Genomic DNA, 19,568 nt, shown 5'->3' on the forward strand with positions numbered 1-19,568 from the left:
TTCATTTTAGTTGAGTGAAGTACAAAAGTATCTGATTTTTAATATACTTAAGTAAAAATGATTGATTGATGAATGGTTATTTTGTAACTGTATGCAGGCTGCTTGTATAATGTAATAGTATATGATATATTGAGCTCAGTATAGCTGGTTTCTCTCAGAATAATTGTTGATATGGACTACACTGAGGAGAGAGATGTAGAAGTATTCACTGTGAAGCTCACACTGAGAGAAAACTGTTTCACCATCACTCATCTCATGTTCAGCAGGAAGAAACACACACACACACACACACACACACACACACACAGAGAGAGAGAGAGAGACACACACACAGAGACACATACAGACACACACACACACACACACACACACAGAGAGAGAGAGAGACACACACACACAGAGACACATACAGACACACACACACACACACACACACAGATAGAGACACAGAGACACACACACACCCCTACACACACACACACACACACACACACACACATACACACACACGCACACACACACACACACGCGCACACACACACACACACACACACGAGCGCACACACACACACACACACACACACACAGAGACACACACACAGAGACACACACACAGAGACACACACACACCCCTACACACACACACACACACACACACACACACACAAAACACACACACACACACACACACAAAACACACACACACACACACACACACACACAAAGTATTGAGTAATGAATAAATAATTTGCTTTATTTTATCTTAGTTTTTCTCTGATATGGTTTTGTTCAGCAGTGCTGGGCTGTAAATGGTACAAGCATAAGTCATTAAATGCAGAATAGTTGAGTTAGTTATAATCTGTGGATGAGAGTCTGTGTTTCCTCTGTGTATTATATTGCTGTAAAATTGTCTTACATTTCTTTTCAATCACAATGATGTTATTCTGTCGTGTGTTGACAGAGCAACAGTAGAAGTGTAATTACAAATCATATCCAGTCCCTTGCTATTACAGTCTTTTTGGATTGCTTACACACTAAAATTAAAAGTAGTACACTATTAGCAAAACCTTACACTCAAGAACAAAACATCAGCCCATATTTGCACAACTATAAGCACATTTTCAACCTCACACTTGTTGGAAAATTCTACACACAGTGATTTGCAAAACACTAAACACACTTAACATACATTACACACAAAAATCTATCATGAAGTCACTTCCTTGCAATACCAAAGCACTGACTGTCAAATTACCGCACCGTCCAAACAACTGGTTCAACAGTCATCAGGTGTGGAAACACTTGTTTGCTTAGTTGTAGACACAGCAATCAGGTGTATAAGCAGCAGGTGAGTTCATCTGTCTTCAAGCACAATGGAAAGAGTCAGAGAAAGAGTAAGACGAGGAGAAGAACGTGGAGGAAGACGAGGAGGAGGAATCAACAGAGGAAGAGATGGAGGCAGAGGAGGAGGAGGAGGAGGAAGACAAGAAGGTGCTCAAAGAGGACCGAATCTGACGATGAGATCCGCACAACACTGGTTGTCAACCACGGCCTGACGCTGAGGGAGTCTGGACTGCGAGTACAGCCAAATCTAAGCCGATACACAGTGGCAAGTGTGATAAGAACATTTCGACTGGAAAATAGTTATTGTAAAAATCTCCTATATCAAAAACATCTGCACGGTTTCAGTAACTGCTTACAGTACTGTATTCTATGCAGTCAGCATTTACCTTTTGCTGTGAAATTACTGTACTATTGTATACTGGGTTTTTTTTCTACATAGTATTGAGGGTCAGGAACGGCAAGGGGGAAGACCTCCTATGTTCACAGAACAGCAAGAGAGGGAGATAGGAAACATGGTTTTGGCCAACAATGCTATAACACTCAATCAGCTCCAAGCTAACATTGTCAATAACCACGTCAGTTTCAACAATATCCATCAGGTCTCAACATCAACACTGGCACGCATCCTAAAAAAAAAAACATATTCAAATGAAGCAAATTTATTGAGTGCCTTTCGAGCACAATTCTGAAAGGGTGAAACGACTGCGGCATGATTATGCAGAGGCATGTACTCACTTTAGCAGTGTGATCTTGCATACTGTCACATATCTTTTACAGTACTGTACTGTAATATGTACACTAGATCTACACTGAACTACACAAGTTTGCCTGACCCTGTTCTTCAGAGTTTACATTAGAAATAGAATAAATTAAAATAAATAAATCAACCAACAGCAGAACACAATGGAGTACTTTGAAAAGCCTGTGACTTATTTCATCATATCAATGGTTTTAAAAGTCCTTGTGACATTGTTCACAAATTCCAGTCAGTGTTTGACTGTGGCTTTACATTTTGCTGATGATTGAAATGCATATTTTTTGACACAACAAATTTCCACATATGGGATATTGCGGTTTTTTTTCGATTGCTAAACGACAGTGAGCACAACTGGAGTCACATGAGCAAAACTCTTAACTACATTCTGCACAGCAGCAGTTCATGTGGACCAAACTCTAGTTTTTCATTGCTTGAACACAGTTTTCCAAACTCTACACACTTATCCCACGACTTTAGCCACAACCTGCACAACACTGTGGATTTACAGCACTTTGTTCAAATGCTAACACACTGCTGTCAAAACTGTGAAGCACACATTCAAAACAGAAGAGATTTCAAACACTGCTGATTGCAAATTCAGGATTAGCCCTGAAAATGATTTGTTTGAATTACAGTTTGTACTTTTACAGTAATATCTCACATGGGGCAGCTCTGGCCTAATGGTTAGAGAGCTAGTTACCAGAAGGTCACTGGTTTAAGTCTCGGTGCTGGCAGGAGTTGTAGGTGGAGGGAGTGAATGAACAGTGCTCTCTTCCTCCCTCAGTACCCATGACTGAAGTGCCCTTGCACTGAACCCCCAGTTGCTCCCTGTGCACTGGATCTATAGCTGCCCACTGCTCTGTGTGTGTGTGTGTTCACAGTGTGTGTGTTCACTGCTCTGTGTGTGTGTTCACTGCTCTCTGTGTGTGTGTGTGTGTGTGTGTGTGTGTTCACAGTGTGTGTGTGTGTTCACTGCTCTGTGTGTGTGTGTGTGTGTGTGTGTTCACAGTGTGTGTGTTCACAGTGTGTGTGTGTTCACTGCTCTGTGTGTGTGTGTGTGTGTGTGTTCACAGTGTGTGTGTGTTCACTGCTCTCTGTGTGTGTGTGTGTTCACAGTGTGTGTGTTCACAGTGTGTGTGTGTTCACTGATTCTGTGTGTGTGTGTGTTCACAGTGTGTGTGTGTTCACAGTGCACTTACTTATATCACTTTTGGGTACATTCACCAGAATACACACCAGTAAACTGAGGACCACCCAAAAAATTGAGGACATTTTGTATGTCCTCATTTGTTTGACTATACAGTGGCATTCAGCATGCTCTAAAATGGTTTCCAGGCTTAAAATCTCACTTGTCCCAAAAAATCACTTTTAATTGATTTGTGTACCTGAAGTGTGTATGCCCCCCCACTAAAGTGTGTATAACACAGCGCCCTCTAGGAGTACTGCACTTCCGGAAAAGATACACACTTTGGGGATTCTGGCCAATCAGAGCGCAGGAAGCCGCTATGGGAGCGGGACTTGGTAATCTGACCAATCAGAGGCCAATACGTCATCAATAAAGATGGCGGAGGCAAAAAACATGTTGATTGTGAATGAATTGACAGATAATCCACATTAAATTACAGATAAATTCCCAATAATTAGTATTAAATAAGATTAGACCAATATGCATTGAGCAGCAGGAGCTCTCGCGATTCATATTAGCATGTTTTACAACTTTTAATCCTCGCGTTTTTCTCTCGCATCAGAGTCTGCTCCGTGTGTGTGTAAAGATCGCGCTGCCCCGCGTCACCATGACTACAGCACTTACATCGGATATTAATGCTGTAGGAACAAGTTTGACGCAGGAAGGGACAGACACAATACATCATGTGAATTTGAAAAGTAACATATTTCCTTCCAAAAGCGGAGGGGCAACTGTTTAAATCTGTTATTGTGGGTGTGGTGATATACATCTGAGTTTATTCAATAAAAATATACAAGCAATTAAAATATGTGAAAACAGGCAGATTCGCTTGCTTTTATAAGTGATGTTATTTGTTTTAAGTGTTTTCTCCAACTTTGCGTCCTGCCATTTCCCTGACAGCGCAGCCAGGCCCCTCCCCCACCCAGAGCACGCGCGTCTGTAACCAGAGCAACACATTCACTTACAGCAAACAAGCAAACATTCTCTTTATGTTATATAATATTATATTATTTTATATTACATTATATATTATATTAATTATATTACATTACATTATATTCCTTCATTTATTATATAATTATATTATATGACATTACATTGCATTATATTACTTTATATTATATTATATTTTTATATAGAGGAAAGAAGGTACAGCAAACATCTTTTTATTTTATATTCTATTAATTATATTTGAAGTTTTTCTTAGTCGCTTTGGGGCATTTCTCAGATCACGACTAAAATTCTTATTCAACCTCCACGTTATCTACTTACTTGTGCACCTCAAAAGCAATTGCTCATCATTTGAACAAATTACAAATGCAACTGATTATGTACACGTTTTATCTGTTTCTTACATTATCAAATGCCATGTTGATCAAAATGTATGGTTCTCTGCTGAATTCTCCCAAGTCTTACTCCCCAAAACATTTAGGTATTAATTCATTAAGTCATTAAATGCAGAATAGTAGTTGTCATAAACTGTCAAGCAAATTTTCTATACACTTCTCTTAGACATTTTTTTCCTGAATTGTTGAATTGCAGAGGTGAATTCTGATTTTCACTAATGAAGGGGAATGTAAAGCATTCGATCATCCAATAATCCACCAGTTCCTTAAAATAGCTCAGAGTGCATCTCATTAAGCTTCATCTGAGAAGCATACAGACAGAGCACAACACAACACAGTGTTACACACTCTGGTAATGTAAGAACAACAAGGTACAAACAGGGTGAACAGCATGGAAGAAGTAAGGATGTGTGGTGGAAGAATACAGAGGTAAAACAGAGGAAGAGGTAGAAGAGGACAAGATTCTGAAGAAATAAGGGCCACTATCATGTTCTCAATATCATGACCTTATGGCCGAAGCGGGTCAAAAGGTGAGCTGAATGTTGGGAGAACAACCGTGTGTGTCCTCAGTCATTAAAACATTTGAACAGGTGTGCTTCTTCTTCTTTTATTGGCGGTTGGCATACCAATTTGGTGCATTACCGCCACCAACTGTTTGGGGTGTGGAGCTTCAATGCGGATTTCTACTAATATGTATTGAAAAAAAATATATAATAATAATAATAATGATATATATATATATATATATATATATATATATATATATATATATATATATATATATATATATATATATATATTCTTGGTTATTCTTAAATTCGATTAAATAAGTCTGTTTCTTTAAGGTATCTCATGCTGGCCATGCTGATGATTTTGATGCAGAAAAGGAAAGTAAACCCTCTACTGATAAATGTGTGTAACCTAATTCTTTAACTTGTTCTAACAGCATGATTCGTTCTGTTCTGTATGCTTCACATTCTATTAATATATGCTCTACCGTTTCTCTCCCCCCACAATTAATGCATAGTCCTTGAACAGGTGTGCAATCACACAGTGTTCACTATACTGTAGTCGTGCAATACAGCATATTTACATTATATATTACAGCAGTCTACTTGCATTTTACATTGGCAACTCCGGTCCTGGAGGGCCACTGTCCTGCAGAGTTTAGCTCCAGCCCAGATAAAAACTCACCTGCCTGTATATATCTAGTAATCCTGAAAACATTGATTGCCTTGTTCATGTGTGTTTAATTAGGAATGGAGCTCAACTCTGCAGGACAATGGCCCTCCAGGACCGAAGTTGCCTATCCCAGAGGCATAATGTAAAAAACACTTATACAAAGTATACAGGTGCTGGTCATATGATTAGAATATCATCAAAAAGTTGATTTATTTCACTAATTCCATTCAAAAAGTGAAACTTCTATATTATATTCATTCATTACACACAGACTGATATATTTCAAATGTTTATTTCTTTTAATTTTGATGATAATAACTGACAACTAAGGAAAATCCCAAATTAGAATTTTGTGAAAAGGTTCAATATTGAAGACACCTGGTGCCACACTCTAATCAGTTAATTAACTCAAAACATTTAAATCGTCTCTCAATAGTTCTGTAGGCTACACAATCTTGGGGAAGACTGCTGACTTGACAGTTGTCCAAAAGATGACCACACCTTGCACAAGGAGGGCAAGACACAAAAGGTCATAGCTAAATAGGCTGGCTGTTCACAGAGCTCTGTGTCCCGGCACATTAATAAAAAGGCGAAGGGAAGGAAAAGATGTGGTAGAAAAAAAGTGTACAAGCAATAGAGCTGGTAAGTCCCGCCCCTTCCGTAAAACCCAGCTGGACCTTAAAGTTGAAAAACCGTCAATGCAAGTGAATGGGAGAAAATAATTATTTTCTGGTCCCATTTGAATTGTGCCATGAATGTGAACAGTGACAGTATATGGTATGATTTATCGGCTAGCAGTTGTGGAAAGGACATAACGAGAAAGACTACATGTCGCCTATGTGACGTCACCCCATAAAGTTGACTTACCTGTGGTTTTCGCCAACCTCAAAGATTTTGTCCTCTCCCTGAAAGAAGGTGGTGAAGTGCACCAAAGACACAGCCATGTTTAGCGGGATCCGTGAGCTAGAGCCATGTGCTAGTGTTGTTGACGTTTCAAACATGTCGAAAGCAGCAAAGAGTTGTAGTCCACAAAGTGCTGTCACAAAAAGTCTACCCCTATCAAACTTCTACCTGCTAAATTGTAACATTCTTCACACGAAAGATTATATAAAAAATTCACAGACAACATATGTTCACATTCATGTCACAATTCAAACGGGACCAGAAAATAATTATTTTCTCCCATTAATGAAATTAATCCCATTTGCATTGACAGTTTTTCAACTTTGAGGTCCAGTGGGGTTTTACGGAGGGGGCGGGACTTACCAGCTCTATAGGGATAACCACATCCTGGAGAGGATAGTGAAACAAAACCCATTCAAAACTGTGGGGGAGATTCACAAAGAGTGGACTGCAGCTGGAGTCAGTGCTTCAAGAACCACCACGCACAGACATATGCAAGACATGGGTTTCAGCTGTCGCATTCCTGGTGTCAAGCCACTCTTGAACACTCAGAAGCGTCTCACCTGGGCTAAAGACAAAAAGGACTGGACTGCTGCTGAGTGGTCCAAAGTTATGTTCTCTAATGAAAGTAACTTTTGCATTTCCTTTGGAAACCAAGGTCCCAGAGTCTGGAGGAAGAATGGAGAGGCACACAATCCACGTTGCTTGAGGTCCAGTGTAAAGTTTCCACAGTCAGTGATGGTTTGTGGGGCCATGTCATCTGCTGGTGTTGGTCCATTGTGTTTTCTGAGGTCCAAGGTCAACGCAGCCGTATACCAGGAAGTTTTAGAGCACTTCATGCTTCCTGCTGCTGATCAACTTTATGGAGATGCAGATTTCATTTTCCAACAGGATGTGGCACCAGCACACACTGCCAAAGCCGTACCTGATTTAAGGGCCATTGTATCCCTGTTCTTAATTGGCCAGCAAACTTGTCTTCTATGGGGTATTGTGAAGAGGAAGATGTGACATGTCAGACCCAGGAATGCAGAAGAGCTGAAGGCCACTATCAGAGACACCTGGGCTCTCATAACACCTGAGCAGTGCCACAGACTGATCGACTCCATGCCACGCCGCATTGCTGCAGTCATTCAGACAAAAGAGACACAACTAAGTATTGAGTGCTGTACATGCTCATACTTTTCATGCTCATACCTTTCAGTTGGCCAGCATTTCTAAAAATCCTTTCTTTGTATTGGTCTTAAGTAATATTCAAATTTTCTGAGATACTGAATTTGGGATTTTACGTAGTTGTCAGTTATAATCATCAAAATTAAAAGAAACATATTTGAAATATATCAGTCTGTGTGTAATGAATGAATATAATATACAAGTTTCACTTTTTGAATGATAGTTCACTGTTATATTGACAAAATGACAAAGCATTTTGACTATCATGTTTGTAAACAATGACACAAGGACTTGTCATTCTGATGGCACTGATGTTCATTGATATTGTATTAAGGATATTGAGCAAGTTACAGGCTTTGTTTTTGTCTGGGTTTGTACCAATTGTTTTGAAAAATGCACTCACTGGTTTGCAAATCTTAAGAATTATTCAAGAAATGATATATATATATAGAGAGAGAGAGAGAGAGAGAGAGAGAGAGAGAGAGAGAGAGAGCAGTTATTGTCATACAAAATAACAAAAAGTGTTTAAAAGAATCATGAATTAAGCTGGCACGTTTAAATGTTTGTTAACATATTTATTTGTTCTTACTTTGATTTTATAGCCCTAGCCCTAGCCCTAGCCCTAGCTGAGATCTGCTTCTGCTGCTCATACTGTGATCAGCCGCCCTTCCCCCACAGCACTCTCTGATCGCGCGCGCGCCCTTCCCCCACAGCACTGTCTCTGACTGACTCACTGCAGATGAGATGCTTGCATATCAGCCCTGCTGTGGGTTTGCAGACTTCAATTGACTGTTTTGATTAATAAATGCTATTACAGTTTTTTTTCAATCGCTTACAAGCGCTTACCCATACTTTAGATACTTTTTCTAAACTCTTAACACAGACTCACACCTACAAAACACAATTGGCCAAATGGATAATTTTCTTCTCGAAAACACATTTTGTTAAATTTATACTAAATCTTAATTTCAAAATAGAACACATCTTTCTGTCAACACACCAACTTTACCAAAACACTGGAAATCTGACTCAAAATTAAATTATTCTGTCAAAGAATAACACTTGTTTTCACCTCAAAAGGTACATGCAGTCAATCAAAGTACACCAGGTTTCAAAATACTGGCTATTGTTGACATTACAAAAACTGCATAGACTTTTCAGTCTCAGTTTTACAGGTATTTGCATGCAAAACATGCAATTCACTGTTTTACACTAAATTTCTTGGTTAGGAACTGTATGTCCAAATGTACAGTAATGTTCACATTCAAAAGCATTCCAGTAAAAAGCTATTTTTTTCCTTTACTGTTTACTGCAGGAGGTACAGTAGAAACGCGGTATGATAGAACAGAAAAGCTTTGAGAGTATTGCTTACAGTGAACAGAATATCCATCTCACTGCTCCTGATCTTCTCCCTGGCCCCCTTGCTCTTACTCTTCCTCGTCCATACATTACAGTGTTTGTCTTTTTCTGTTTCCAAAAATATTACTCTTCAAAGTCCTCCTTTTACTGTATTGTATAAGTGTCAATGTAATAGAAAAAAAATAACCCCTGCAATTGAGTCTAAGCCAGATTGGAATCAGCTGTGGTTGGCCCAATTTACACAACATAAATCAGCTAAGATAAATTGTTTTTGAACTGATATCATTGCAGAAGCAGATTTTTTTTATACTGTATCTAAGGTTTGGAACATTGTTTTTGCTATTGTGGGATGTTGTGTGTTAACATTTGTAAATACTACAAAAACGATCCATAATTTTGTTGGGAGGTATAGCTTGTCTGTTCAGAAAATGTAAGCATTGTGGAAATGTGTTCAATGACTCCATATTGTGTAAAAACGACATGAAATGTGTGAATGGTATGGCCACAATAGACAGATGCTGTGCTAATTGTGTTTAGAGTTTTGAAAATATGACAACTGCTTGGACAAATGCTTGTTAGCGACTGAAAACAACTGTAATAGAAAATAAGATGTCTGTTCAAGAGATCTAGGTTGCTCATTTAGACAGTTGTGAGCTCTTGTTTACAGCAGACCTGCACATTTTGAATATTCATATTTGTAATCCTCTTAAAAGCTTTATGATGTGGTGTTATTTCAGAAAATTAAGTACAAGTTGGGTACATTTTTTTTACAAACCAGTGCACTTACTGGTTTGAAAATCTTAAGAATGATTCAAGAAATTATATATCTATGTATCTCTCTCTCTCTCTCTCTCTATATATATATATAGAGAGAGAGAGAGAGAGAGAGAGCAGTTATAGTCATACAAAAGAACAAAAGTGTTTAAAAGAATCATGAATTAAGCTGGCACGTTTAAATGTTTGTTTACAGATTTATTAGTTCTTACTTTGATTTTCAACTATAGCCCTATAGCCCTAGCCCTAGCTGAGATCTGCTTCTGCTGCTCATACTGTGATCAGCCGCCCTTCCCCCACAGCACTCTCTGATCGCGCGCGCGCCCTTCCCCCACAGCACTGTCTCTGACTGACTCGCTGCAGATGAGATGAATGAATGAACTAACAAAAGTCTTGTGAGCTCTAGTTTACAGCAGACCTGCACGTTTTGAATATTCTTATTTGTAATTCTCTTAAAAACTTTATGATGTGGTGTTATTTTATAAAAATAAGTGCACACCGGGTACTTTTTGCTCTTTTAAACCAGTGCTTGTACGGACATGCGCACTGGTTCCTAGTTTGAGGTGGGTGCTCGGTTAAAAAGTGATCATGTGCTCTGTCCACTAGAAAGACTAACTTCATCACATTTTTTTTTTAAGTTTGAAGAAACAGTACTGTGGTCAAAACAAATATCATTGCCACCAGATAATTTTCTATTAGGCCAAATAAATGTAGTCACAATTTCAACGTGAAATCCAAATACGTAACTACGTCATTTACGCAAGTCAGCGACGGTGGTGTTTTCCCGGGAAATGCAGACACGTGACGATGGAACGCGCGAAACAGACGACAAACAACCCACCAGGAGGAAAGGTGAGATCAAGACTTGTCCTGAAAATGCATGATAACTAAATACATTGTGTAATATGAAATATAGTACGATGTATGTTTATTTTAGTGGTTTAGTTATTTTTTGTAATAGGGTTTTATTTACTTCTCGATTGTATTTGAGTTTGCTTCTAAGCCTGTGTCATTTGATGATTTGTTGCAATAATGAAAACAAATTGTATATATAAAATTGACTATTAAATATAATTTTGTTATTTTTCATATAATAGTACTTTAGGTTCTACAAAGTAATCAAGACAACCGAGTCAGTGGTAGTTTTCTAAATCATTGTTTTTCTCAAAAGTGTTGTAAAATATCAACAGTAATTTGAAATAATTCATTCTCATTTTTTAATATCATTATTTTATATATTATATTTTATGTAATACATTATTACATTATTTGCCCCCGAATTGGTTTTTTAGTGGAATGTTTTATTTTAATAATTTATCTTCACTGAGATTTTTTTGCACAATGACCATGAATTGATACTTTATAAAAATTGTATTTTGTTTCAAGCTCCAAAGCAGACAAAAAGCACATTAAAAATAGTCCATATAAATCTAGCTGGTTATTGACTGAAAATCTCCCATATACTTTAGCTCTTAAATCAAATATAGATTGACATCAATTGTGGTTACAAGACACACAAGAACCAATGGTTTTTGGCATTAATGACATTTCCATTAAAAAAAAAAAAATATATAATATAAAGATTTGTTCCACAGAAAAACACAACACCGGTTTGGATATGAGGGTTAGTATGTTAATTATGTGTGTTTTTGGTGAACAATTCCAGTAAGATCAACAGGATTTTTTAAAATATGCTTGTTTATTTCGTTCACCTTATATTTATTTGTATTTATTTTTTCCAGTCATTTCAAGAAAGAAAGTCGCCATGCTGGGAAATAAAAGACGTAGGAAACCTCTGCAGGATGCTGAGCATCACATTACCTGTAAAACTGACAAGCCTGGGCTTCGAGAGCAGTTCATCAGCAAATATAAAGGCAAGTATAAATGACTAAGCAGTTTAGTAACTAATAACTAGGGCTGGGGGATATGGCAAAAAAGTTATCACGATAATTGTTTTATATTAGTCGATATCGATAATTATCACAATAAATGTCAAATCTTTATTTCTTTCAAGTTTAAAGGCAGATATTTGCTCCTAAGTGAAAGTTGTAGAAACCAGAGCATTAATTGTGGTTTTAAACTACTCTTTATTGTCAGAACATATCATGACAAACACTTGCCAAACAGGTGAACATTTCACAAATCTGAGGTAGAACATTCAAACATTTGTTATTTTTCCTTAACAAAATAAATATATTTATTGGAAAATGTATTTCTTAGTTCCTGGATGTGCTAATGGGGGATATTGTTTCAAGTCTTGAAACAGGTTTGTGTTGCCTGACTTTGATGGCACGGATCTTCAGCACAGTTTACAGTGCAGGCAGCAATATTAATATTAGATATATTTTGTCTCAAAATGCATATTTGACAATGATTTGCAGCAGTATTAGATTCAGTTAGGAGCAGATTTACTATGTAAAATTTATGTTCATTAACAAAAACAGTAACATCTTTTAAAACGACCTCAATTTTATTTGGTAAAATGTAATAATCTGACTGTTTGAGTTTTATTAAAATTAACCATTGGTCATCCAGTATCATGCATTTAGATCATGATAACCACAAAACCAAATACTGTAACTATTTTATTAATCCTTTAATACATTGTCTACATTACAGTTTTTTTCAATCGCTAACAAGCGCTTACCCATACTTCAGATACTTTTTCTAAACTCTTAACACAGACTCACACCTACAAAACACAATTGGCCAAATGGATAATTTTCTTCTCGAAAACACATTTTGTTAAATTTATACTAAATCTTAATTTCAAAATAGAACACATCTTTCTGTCAACACACCAACTTTACCAAAACACTGGAAATCTGACTCAAAATTAAATTATTCTGTCAAAGAATAACACTTGTTTTCACCTCAAAAGGTACATGCAGTCAATCAAAGTACACCAGGTTTCAAAATACTGGCTATTGTTGACATTACAAAAACTGCATAGACTTTTCAGTCTCAGTTTTACAGGTATTTGCATGCAAAACATGCAATTCACTGTTTTACACTAAATTTCTTGGTTAGGAACTGTATGTCCAAATGTACAGTAATGTTCACATTCAAAAGCATTCCAGTAAAAAGCTATTTTTCCTTTACTGTTTACTGCAGGAGGTACAGTAGAAACACGGTATGATAGAACAGAAAAGGTTTGACAGTATTGCTTACAGTGAACAAAATATCCATGAAACACATAAGAGCATTCTGAACAAAAAAACAACAACAGAAAAAAGCCCAGAATAAAAAAAGGAGAGGGGGGGGGGTAAAATAAAATCTCTCACTGCTCCTCTCAATGCTCCTGCTCCTCTCACTGCTCCTGCTCCCCTCACTGCTCCTCTCACTGCTCCTGCTCCCCTCACTGCTCCTCTCACTGCTCCTGCTCCCGCTCCTCTCACTGCTCCTGCTCCCCTCACTGCTCCTCTCACTGCATCTCTCACTTCTCCTGCTCCTCTCACTGCATCTCTCACTGCTCCGGCTCCTCTCACTGCATCTCTCACTTCTCCTGCTCCTCTCACTGCATCTCTCACTGCTCCCGCTCCTCTCACTGCATCTCTCACTTCTACTGCTCCTCTCACTGCATCTCTCACTGCTCCTGCTCCTCTTACTGCATCTCTCACTGCTCCTGCTCCTCTCACTGCTCCTCTCACTGCTCCTCTCACTGCTCCTCTCACTGTTCACTGCTCCCGCTCCTCTCACTGCTCCTCTCACTGCATCTCTCACTGCTCCTGCTCCTGCTCCTGCATCTCTCCCTGCATCTCTCACTGCTCCTCTCACTGATCCTCTCACTGCACCTGCTCCTCTCACTGCTCCTGCTCCTCTCACTGCTCCTGCTCCTCTCACTGCTCCCGCTCCTCTCACTGCATCTCTCACTGCACCTGCTCCTCTCACTGCTCCTGCTCCTCTCACTGCTCCTGCTCCTCTCACTGCTCCCGCTCCTCTCACTGCATCTATCACTGCTCCTGCTCCTCTCACTGCTCCCGCTCCTCTCACTGCATCTCTCACTGCTCCTGCTCCTCTCACTGCTCCCGCTCCTCTCACTGCATCTCTCACTGCTCCTGCTCCTCTCACTGCTCCTGCTCCTCTCACTGCTCCCGCTCCTCTCACTGCATCTCTCACTGCTCCTGCTCCTCTCACTGCTCCCGCTCCTCTCACTGCATCTCTCACTGCTCCTGCTCCTCTCACTGCACCTGCTCCTCTCACTGCTCCTGCTCCTCTCACTGCTCCTGCTCCTCTCACTGCTCCTGCTCCTCTCACTGCTCCTGCTCCTCTCACTGCACCTGCTCCTCTCACTGCTCCTGCTCCTCTCACTGCTCCTGCTCCTCTCACTGCTCCCGCTCCTCTCACTGCATCTCTCACTGCTCCTGCTCCTCTCACTGCTCCCGCTCCTCTCACTGCATCTCTCACTGCTCCTGCTCCTCTCACTGCTCCCGCTCCTCTCACTGCATCTCTCACTGCTCCTGCTCCTCTCACTGCTCCTGCTCCTCTCACTGCTCCCGCTCCTCTCACTGCATCTCTCACTGCTCCTGCTCCTCTCACTGCTCCCGCTCCTCTCACTGCATCTCTCACTGCTCCTGCTCCTCTCACTGCACCTGCTCCTCTCACTGCTCCTGCTCCTCTCACTGCTCCTGCTCCTCTCACTGCTCCTGCTCCTCTCACTGCTCCTGCTCCTCTCACTGCACCTGCTCCTCTCACTGCTCCTGCTCCTCTCACTGCTCCTGCTCCTCTCACTGCTCCCGCTCCTCTCACTGCATCTCTCACTGCTCCTGCTCCTCTCACTGCTCCCGCTCCTCTCACTGCATCTCTCACTGCTCCTGCTCCTCTCACTGCTCCCGCTCCTCTCACTGCATCTCTCACTGCTCCTGCTCCTCTCACTGCTCCCGCTCCTCTCACTGCATCTCTCACTGCTCCTGCTCCTCTCACTGCTCCTGCTCCTCTCACTGCTCCCGCTCCTCTCACTGCATCTCTCACTGCTCCTGCTCCTCTCACTGCTCCCGCTCCTCTCACTGCATCTCTCACTGCTCCTGCTCCTCTCACTGCACCTGCTCCTCTCACTGCTCCTGCTCCTCTCACTGCTCCTGCTCCTCTCACTGCTCCTGCTCCTCTCACTGCACCTGCTCCTCTCACTGCTCCTGCTCCTCTCACTGCTCCTGCTCCTCTCACTGCTCCCGCTCCTCTCACTGCATCTCTCACTGCTCCTGCTCCTCTCACTGCTCCCGCTCCTCTCACTGCATCTCTCACTGCTCCTGCTCCTCTCACTGCTCCTGCTCCTCTCACTGCTCCCGCTCCTCTCACTGCATCTCTCACTGCTCCTGCTCCTCTCACTGCTCCCGCTCCTCTCACTGCATCTCTCACTGCTCCTGCTCCTCTCACTGCACCTGCTCCTCTCACTGCTCCTGCTCCTCTCACTGCTCCTGCTCCTCTCACTGCTCCTGCTCCTCTCACTGCTCCTGCTCCTCTCACTGCACCTGCTCCTCTCACTGCTCCTGCTCCTCTCACTGCTCCTGCTCCTCTCACTGCTCCCGCTCCTCTCACTGCATCTCTCACTGCTCCTGCTCCTCTCACTGCTCCCGCTCCTCTCACTGCATCTCTCACTGCTCCTGCTCCTCTCACTGCTCCCGCTCCTCTCACTGCATCTCTCACTGCTCCTGCTCCTCTCACTGCTCCTGCTCCTCTCACTGCTCCCGCTCCTCTCACTGCATCTCTCACTGCTCCTGCTCCTCTCACTGCTCCCGCTCCTCTCACTGCATCTCTCACTGCTCCTGCTCCTCTCACTGCACCTGCTCCTCTCACTGCTCCTGCTCCTCTCACTGCTCCTGCTCCTCTCACTGCTCCTGCTCCTCTCACTGCTCCTGCTCCTCTCACTGCACCTGCTCCTCTCACTGCTCCTGCTCCTCTCACTGCTCCTGCTCCTCTCACTGCTCCCGCTCCTCTCACTGCATCTCTCACTGCTCCTGCTCCTCTCACTGCTCCCGCTCCTCTCACTGCATCTCTCACTGCTCCTGCTCCTCTCACTGCTCCCGCTCCTCTCACTGCATCTCTCACTGCTCCTGCTCCTCTCACTGCTCCCGCTCCTCTCACTGCATCTCTCACTGCTCCTGCTCCTCTCACTGCTCCTGCTCCTCTCACTGCTCCCGCTCCTCTCACTGCATCTCTCACTGCTCCTGCTCCTCTCACTGCTCCCGCTCCTCTCACTGCATCTCTCACTGCTCCTGCTCCTCTCACTGCACCTGCTCCTCTCACTGCTCCTGCTCCTCTCACTGCTCCTGCTCCTCTCACTGCTCCTGCTCCTCTCACTGCTCCTGCTCCTCTCACTGCACCTGCTCCTCTCACTGCTCCTGCTCCTCTCACTGCTCCTGCTCCTCTCACTGCTCCCGCTCCTCTCACTGCATCTCTCACTGCTCCTGCTCCTCTCACTGCTCCCGCTCCTCTCACTGCATCTCTCACTGCTCCTGCTCCTCTCACTGCACCTGCTCCTCTCACTGCTCCTGCTCCTCTCACTGCTCCTGCTCCTCTCACTGCACCTGCTCCTCTCACTGCTCCTGCTCCTCTCACTGCTCCTGCTCCTCTCACTGCTCCTGCTCCTCTCACTGCACCTGCTCCTCTCACTGCTCCTGCTCCTCTCACTGCTCCCGCTCCTCTCACTGCATCTCTCACTGCTCCTGCTCCTCTCACTGCTCCTGCTCTTCTCACTGTTCACTGCTCCTGCTCCTCTCACTGCTCCTGCTCTTCTCACTGTTCACTGCTCCTGCTCCTCTCACTGGGCCCTTGCTCTTACTCTTCCTCGTCCATACATTAGTGTTTGTCTTTTTCTGTTTCTGTTTCCAAAAATATCACTCTTCAAAGTCCTCCTTTTACTGTATTGTATAAGTGTCAGTGTAATAGAAAAAAATAACCCCTGCAATTGAGTCTAAGCCAGATTGGAATCAGCTGTGGTTGGCCCAATTTACACAACATAAATCAGCTAAGATAAATTGTTTTTGAACTGATATCATTGCAGAAGCAGATTTTTTTTATACTGTATCTAAGGTTTGGAACATTGTTTTTGCTATTGTGGGATGTTGTGTGTTAACATTTGTAAATACTACAAAAACGATCCATAATTTTGTTGGGAGGTATAGCTTGTCTGTTCAGAAAATGTAAGCATTGTGGAAATGTGTTCAATGACTCCATATTGTGTAAAAACGACATGAAATGTGTGAATGGTATGCCCACAATAGACAGATGCTGTGCTAATTGTGTTTAGAGTTTTGAAAATATGACAACTGCTTGGACAAATGCTTGTTTGCGACTGAAAACAACTGTAATAATATAAAACAATCCAATATGTACAGTATTGTTCAAAATAATAGCAGTACAATGTGACTAACCAGAATAATCAAGGTTTTTAGTATATTTTTTATTGCTACGTGGCAAACAAGTTACCAGTAGGTTCAGTAGATTGTCAGAAAACAAACAAGACCCAGCATTCATGATATGCACGCTCTTAAGGCTGTGCAATTGGGCAATTAGTTGAAAGGGGTGTGTTCAAAAAAATAGCAGTGTCTACCTTTGACTGTACAAACTCAAAACTATTTTGTACAAACATTTTTTTTTTCTGGGATTTAGCAATCCTGTGAATCACTAAACTAATATTTAGTTGTATGACCACAGTTTTTTAAAACTGCTTGACATCTGTGTGGCATGGAGTCAACCAACTTGTGGCACCTCTCAGCTGTTATTCCACTCCATGATTCTTTAACAACATTCCACAATTCATTCACATTTCTTGGTTTTGCTTCAGAAACAGCATTTTTGATATCACCCCACAAGTTCTCAATTGGATTAAGGTCTGGAGATTGGGCTGGCCACTCCATAACATTAATTTTGTTGATTTGGAACCAAGACTTTGCCCGTTTACTAGTGTGTTTTGGGTCATTGTCTTGTTGAAACAACCATTTCAAGGGCATGTCCTCTTCAGCATAGGGCAACATGACCTCTTCAAGTATTTTAACATATGCAAACTGATCCATGATCCCTGGTATGCGATAAATAGGCCCAACACCATAGTAGGAGAAACATGCCCATATCATGATGCTTGCACCTCCATGCTTCACTGTCTTCACTGTGTACTGTGGCTTGAATTCAGAGTTTGGGGGTCGTCTCACAAACTGCCTGTGGCCCTTGGACCCAAAAAGAACAATTTTACTCTCATCAGTCCACAAAATGTTCCTCCATTTCTCTTTAGGCCAGTTGATGTGTTCTTTGGCAAATTGTAACCTCTTCTGCACATGCCTTTTTTTTAACAGAGGGACTTTGCGGGGGATTCTTGAAAATAGATTAGCTTCACACAGACGTCTTCTAACTGTCACAGTACTTACAGGTAACTCCAGACTGTCTTTGATCATCCTGGAGGTGATCATTGGCTGAGCCTTTGCCATTCTGGTTATTCTTCTATCCATTTTGATGGTTGTCTTCCGTTTTCTTCCACGTCTCTCTGGTTTTGCTCTCCATTTTAAGGCATTGGAGATCATTTTAGCTGAACAGCCTATCATTTTTTGCACCTCTTTATAGGTTTTCCCCTCTCTAATCAACTTTTTAATCAAAGTACGCTGTTCTTCTGAACAATGTCTTGAACAACCCATTTTCCTCAGCTTTCAAATGCATGTTCAACAAGTGTTGGCTTCATCCTTAAATAGGGGCCACCTGATTCACACCTGTTTCTTCACAAAATTGATGACCTCAGTGATTGAATGCCACACTGCTATTTTTTTGAACACACCCCTTTCAACTAATTCAACTAATTGCCCAATTGCACAGCCTTAAGAGCGTGCATATCATGAATGCTGGGTCTCATTTGTTTTCTGAGAATCTACTGAACCTACTGGTAACTTGTTTGCCACGTAGCAATAAAAAAATATACAAAAAACCATGATTATTCTGGTTAGTCACATTGTACTGCTATTATTTTGAACAATACTGTATATCCCACATTTCATGGTGCAGTTAATATTATTAGGCTAACGTTACAGTAAATCCGTAGTAAATGGTGGGAATTTGTAGACAAAGAAGCCTTCTGACTGACCACAGTGTTTCTCCTGTTTGTCAGCGCGGTTTAATCGGCCTTTAAACTGGTTTAAATCACTGAAACGTGTGTTCTTGGCTGAAGTCAAGCGCTTCTCACTGGATCTGATGACAGAGTCCGATCAGAGTAAACTCATCTGCTCTAGTGAGCTCGCGAGTCATGCTGCGCTGCCGTTTGGACTTTGAGCCGAGCGGATAAACGGTCCGTGTGGCGCGTGGGTCAAATGAGTTCGGTTCCGCTTTTGGCGCATAAACATTATCGAACATTTATCGAACTCTGGATATCGTTTTATCGAGAAATTATATCGTGATAATTATCATTATCATTTTATCGCCCAGCCCTAGTAATAATGTTAATCTACAAAACTGAGAATTTAATGTAAGGCAAGTCATATGGTTGTTAGGCCACAAGTTAAACAGTACTTTATAAATATATATATTTTTTATTGTGCAGTCCAGATTCCTGAATAGAGTTCTGCTGGCA

The 19,568-nt window shown here is 41.5% G+C and overlaps 1 protein-coding gene across 1 annotated transcript in view; it reads left to right on the plus strand.

The window, feature by feature from the left end:
• The window catches only part of LOC127941565 (alpha-adducin), a 190,907-nt gene that overhangs the window by 35,705 nt on the left and 135,634 nt on the right, over positions 1-19,568 (plus strand). The gene's annotated exons all lie outside the window — the stretch shown is intronic.

This window comes from Carassius gibelio, chromosome A21, assembly GCF_023724105.1.
Source record: "Carassius gibelio isolate Cgi1373 ecotype wild population from Czech Republic chromosome A21, carGib1.2-hapl.c, whole genome shotgun sequence".
In the NCBI taxonomy this organism is placed as follows: domain Eukaryota; kingdom Metazoa; phylum Chordata; class Actinopteri; order Cypriniformes; family Cyprinidae; genus Carassius; species Carassius gibelio.